A 6,000-nucleotide genomic window follows, 5' to 3' on the forward strand; every position below is an offset into this window, starting at 1 on the left:
ATATATAATATATATATATATATATATGTATATATATAGCCTGCTCTTCACCCATTCGACCACCGCCTCCTCCCCCCTGCCCCCAACCTCTATCCCCTGCCTAAAACTTCAATCATAACCCACTGTTCCCCTTTTCCCGCAGAAGGAAACTGTTCAAGCGGGACTGTGTACGAAGGCCAACCACTGGGACCAATGAGGTCATTCAGCACTGAAATGGAAACTGACAGTTAAAGGCTTGAAAGGTGTAACAGAAGGAAAACCTCAGAGCAGTTACGCTATGAATCAATTGTTAGGAGAGGGTGGACAGTAAGATGGAAGAAAGAGAATATGAAAGGAGGTACAGTAAAAGGAACGAAAGTGGTTGCAACTGGGGGCCGAAGGCACGCTGCAAAGAACCTAAAGTAATACCTACAGTGCACAGCATGAGGTTCACTGACGGCACTATCCCCCCTACGGGAACCTGGCAATTATGCTTAAATAATTCCAGACAGAGGCTGTAATCACAAACAACGTCTACTATCTTTCACAGCGAAACATTTTCTTGGTGAAATTAACATACTTTTTTATTTCTTTTTATTTTAGATGTTTAGATGAAATTAGAATACTTTGTTTTTCCTTTTTCTTTTTTTTATGAAATTAGAATACTTTATTTTTCCTTTTTTTGGATGAAATTAAAATACTGTTTTTCCTATTTGGATGAAAATAAAATACTTTGTTTTCCTTTTTTGGATAAAATTAAAATACTTTGTTTTTTTATTTTTATAGATGAAATTAGAATACTTTCTTCTCTTTGGATGAAATTAAAATACTTTGTTTTTTTATTTTTATAGATGAAATTAGAATACTTTCTTCTCTTTGGATGAAATTAAAATCCTTTGTTCTTACTTTTTTGAGTGAAATTAGAATACTTAGGAAAGTGGAATAAACATATGCTTTTTTTTTTACTCATAAACGTAAATCTCAGCCTCGTATCTGCATATTAACCTAACATTAAACAAGTTACAGATCTTTTCAGCCACATATTTTAATTTCATTCAAAAAAAAGGGAAAACCAAAGTATTCTAATTTCACTCAAAAAAAGTAAGAACAAAGTATTTTAACCTACAAGTATTTTAATTTCATCCAGAGAGAAAAAAGTATTCTAATTTCATCTAAAAAAAATAAAAAACAAAGTATTTTAATTTTATCCAAAAAAGGAAAACAGGGTATTTTATTTTCATCCCAAAAAGGAAAAAAAGAGTATCTTAATTTCATCCAAAAAAAAGGAAAAATAAAGTATTCTAATTTCATCCAAAAAAAAATGAAAAATAAAGTATTCTAATTTCATAAAAAAAGAAAAAGGAAAAACAAAGTATTCTAATTTCATCCAAAAAAAGAAATAAAAAAGTAAGTTAATTTCACCAAAAAATGAAAAAGGAAAAACAAGGTATTCTAATTTCATCCCAAAAATTTTTTAAAAAGTTAATTTCATCAAAAAAAAGCAAAAAGGAAAAAGGAAATACAAAGTATTCAAATTTAATCCCTAAAAAATGGAAAAACAAAGTAATTAAGGAAACAAATCTAGCTCACACATCTCGGAGCCAAGGTCCTAACATGGCCAAACGGCGGTTATCACTCAAGACGAGATAATCGTAAAAAGATTTATAGAGACCGATAAATATCTTCGAAGGTGAAAACATCCCTCTCTCTCGGATATTTATATGCCATCACTCCCTTCATATATCTACCCAGATTAACGCCGACGGCACGGCGTGTACGTACACAGAAAAATATTGCCACCCTCCCCTCTCATAACCCCCCGACCACCCCGCCCATCAACATGACCAAATGTCCCCCTAATGTGAGATTATGCGACGATTCCACATGTGCGTCCGAGGGACTATAGATTTCTGTGCATCTCGCTGAAGTGGCAAGCAGATTTATCTCTCTCTCTCTCTCTCTCTCTCTCTCTCTCTCTCTCTCTCTCTCCACGCACAAATGCTCACGCAAGAATATATATAATAATAATAATGTTCATCGTGTTAGATCTTCACTTCCAATTCCATCCACGCATTTCTAAAATAATTTTTCCTTATATGTTTCGCTGGATGTCTTGACATTATGTTCAATATACATTTGCCTGATAATTTTCAGTACTTTATATACATGTGCATATATGACATTATGTATATATACTATATATATATATATATATATATATATATATATATATATATATATATGTGTGTGGTGTGTGTGGTGTGTGTGTGTGTTTATATAATGCGCTTTTTTTATTCATAATGTACGTGATTTTCCATGAAACCCATAAAGCAATGAATTCATCTCTCAAGCTCACACAGAGGCAGATAGAATGCTTATGCAAAATAGATATTTTTTAAAATTAATCGCCGGAGCAAAATTAAATATTAATATTGTTTACGCACAGGTAGAACGGTTATTAAAAAATGACTACATAATCAAAAGCTAAATAAAATGATAAAACGAGCCACGGTGCGAACACAGAAAGGAAAGGAGTATATACATATATATATGTATATATTTATACTAGATATGTATATATATACATATATATGAAAATATATATATATATATATATATATATATATCTATATATATATATAATATAATAAAGTAAAATATGGAACTTAAGCCAAAGGTCAAGCGGTGGGGCCCATGAGGTCATTCAGCGCTGAAACAGACATTGACACTGAAGACATTGAAAGGTGTAACAGTTTGAAAACCTCGCTATTACTCATTAAGCCAATTGTTAGGATTGTTAGGAGACAGTGAAAAGTAAGGAGGAATAAAGAGAATATGAACGGCGGTGCAGTAAAAGTAAGCACCCCATGAAGTGCACTGACGGCATTAGCCCCTACGGGGAAATATGTATATTAGTCATATACATGCTACAATCAATAAAGGCTAAAATATACGAAAATATGTGTAACTCAATATGCAATAAGCATAAGCAACCTCATCTTGGGAAACTTTTGCAGTTCCAACAACTTCTAGACCACTTGAGAAATATATATATATATATACATATATATATATATATATATATATATATATATATAGATATATATATATATATATATATAAATATATATATATAATATATATTTAATATATATATATATTACCCAAAAAAAACTTCTGGTTTCCTGGCAAGTCATTCCGGACTAGATCGCCAACCTCACGCCCTTAATCAATCTGGCTGCAACCCATGACAATCAACGAACTACCAGGTATTTAACTTCACAGTTCAAGTCAGCAGGTACACTAGAAGGTGTAATGGAATGTATATAAACCTATATAAACCCACTGATGAAAAATGAGAAGAAGCATACGTGAGAGGTATATTCAAGGCAACAGATGTCTCCTATCAATGTTTACAGGTCCATGAGTCAAGTTTGTTGTCAAATGAGCTTCTGAATATTTCTCGATGAATTAATCCACAGCTGATACCGAATTAAGCTGAATTTTGTTAAGAGGGTTGACGGGGTACATCGACATCGTAAGTCGACTTAACACAGTTTGTTGAATTTTCGTTTACCAAAACTAAAAGTCCTTTGGCGTTTGAAGAGACTGTCACTGCACCTTGTTTGTTTGTATGGTATTTTTACGTTGCATGGAACCAGTGGTTATTCAGCAACGGGACCAATGGCTTTACGTGACTTCCGAACCACGTCGAGAGTGAACTTCTATCACAAGAAATATACATCTCTCACTACTCAAAGGAATGGCCGAGAATCGAACCCGCGACCACCGAGGTGGGACGCTAATACCATACCAACCAAGCTGTTGAGGCGCTGCGCTGCAACTTGTGTGACCAGGGGTACAAACAGCCAAACTTTTGTTTATATTCTTACATACGGGGTTATATCAAAATCTGCACATATCGAGGAATGCGTCAATGCACACACGACTGAACAAACACACACACACACGCATATATATAGTTATATATATATATATATATATATATATATATATATATATATATATATATATATATATATATATATATATTATATATATATATATATATATATATATATATATATATGATTTCTTCTCTGTCTGTCCGGTGGTTCGAATCCACGGAAGGACGAAATTATTATCAACTAAAACAAATTCCCCTTCGGTTAACATGATTGGAAATATATTAATTCCGAGGTAGAGCCAGTTGGATATTAAAGGACATTTGTAGCTTAATGCATGCATATATATATATATATATATATATATATATATATATATATATATATATATATATATCATATGTATATAAATATATATATATATATACATATGCGTGTGTGCGTATAAACACACGCATAAAACATCTTTTATGTGCGATATTTTAATTTGCAATCAGAAAATTCCTGCTGACAGTTAGCCACAGACAATGATCAAATCATCTAAACACACACACACACACACAAAAGGACAAACGATATCGTATAAGAAGGACGGCGTTAAAACCCCTATTTTATTTTTCTCTCTCTCTCGAGCAAAATCCCCAAGTCAGTCCTGTTTGGGAAACCCCAAATATGGCATTGCTTTGGTTCGCAGGAGGCCGAGATCACATACTAACTCCGTATGCGTACTCTGGTATTCTCTGCAGCCATACATTAGTAGGGAGATGGACATCTTTTTAAATAAACCTTCGTGCATTTTGTAGGAACCGCTTAGACTGTCTTTCGATCTGCTTAAAGAGCTGATTCGGAGAATATTTGAATGAACTGTGTCTACTGAAAAGTTGTCAACCTTCTTGAGTTTGTAGGAACCGCTTAGACTTGGTCTTTCGATCTTTTTAAAGACCTGATTCGGAGAATATTTAAATGAACTTTGTCCACTAGGAAGGTGTAATAAGGTATACTGAATCTATGACCTTTCAACCATCAATGCAAACCACACCTCAACACCTTTAGTTAAGCCTCAGTTTGCCGCACTTCGAGCCTAAGGTGAAATCGCCTCTTTTGTCTTTGAATTTTCACCTCGCTCGGAAACTGATTCGTCTCTACTACAATACCCTCCAGGGGCGCCGCTGACTCACTCACCTGACCCAAGATGGCTCCCGAGGCAAAGGCTGATCGGGAACTCCCCCCAAGTACAAGGAGAGCCTCCCTCCTCACAAAACCCAACGAAGGATCCACAACACAGAAATGTTTTGAAGGGAAGACTTCGCCCCAAGAGGCACTGCCTCTTCATAGTCGAGCATGGGTTGGCACTGCGCACCTACACACTTGGCACTGAGGGCTGGGGTAGACAGTCTTATGCCGCCTCCTCCTCCTCCTCCTCTTCCTCCTCCCGAAACCCACGGTCCCCGGGCTCCCTCAAGACCCCTGGCCAAAAATACCACTGGGGGAGTCCCGATGATGTCTTCGTCGTCACCATGGGTGGGGAAGAAGACGACGGGCGAAAGCCCCTGCCCACAAATTCTCCACCACGCGGCCTCTCCCCCCCCCCCCCCCCCCTTCCCTTAGAATGTTATGGGGTGGGGAGGTGAGTTAGGATAGATGCAGTGTGAGGGGAGGGGGGCGGTGGGAATGGTCATTTAGGAGGAATAGCAAAAGATAAGACATTTCAAAGAAAAAAATCAGCTTAGATAACCTACACTCTCCTCTTATCGTGATCAGAAGAAGGCTCTTTAGACGAATTTTAGCCCATGGTCGAAAAAGTACTACACCTCTATTTTTAGAGAAGGGTGCACGTACACCCAAACCCTAGTATATACCAGCAAGAAACTCCGATGGTCTATATTTATCAGCATTCCATGTGCAACCCTGATTTTACTAATATTTTCTTCTAGACATTTTCTTTATATAAATTCATTTACGATTATGTTGTAATGGCTTGATACTATACCCTCTTTCAGTGAATCTGTAACGTAGTCTATAAGGAAATTTTAAAAATTATTACCGTAAAATTATATTGTATTTATATGATAGTATAAAATCCGAAAAATCTAAGACAAGGATAAAACGGTTTCAC

At 35.7% G+C, this 6,000-nt stretch overlaps 1 protein-coding gene across 1 annotated transcript in view; it reads right to left on the reverse strand.

Annotated features, from left to right (window-relative positions):
• Positions 1-5,257, reverse strand: part of LOC135221869 (uncharacterized) — a 46,428-nt gene extending 41,171 nt beyond the window's left edge. The window contains exon 1 of the mRNA XM_064259822.1: positions 5,067-5,257. The gene's annotated coding sequence lies outside the window, so the exon portion shown is untranslated. The remainder of the gene's footprint in view (positions 1-5,066) is intronic.
• Positions 5,258-6,000: the final 743 nt, after the last annotated feature.

This window comes from Macrobrachium nipponense, chromosome 3 (assembly GCF_015104395.2).
Source record: "Macrobrachium nipponense isolate FS-2020 chromosome 3, ASM1510439v2, whole genome shotgun sequence".
Taxonomy (NCBI): Eukaryota; Metazoa; Arthropoda; class Malacostraca; order Decapoda; family Palaemonidae; genus Macrobrachium; species Macrobrachium nipponense.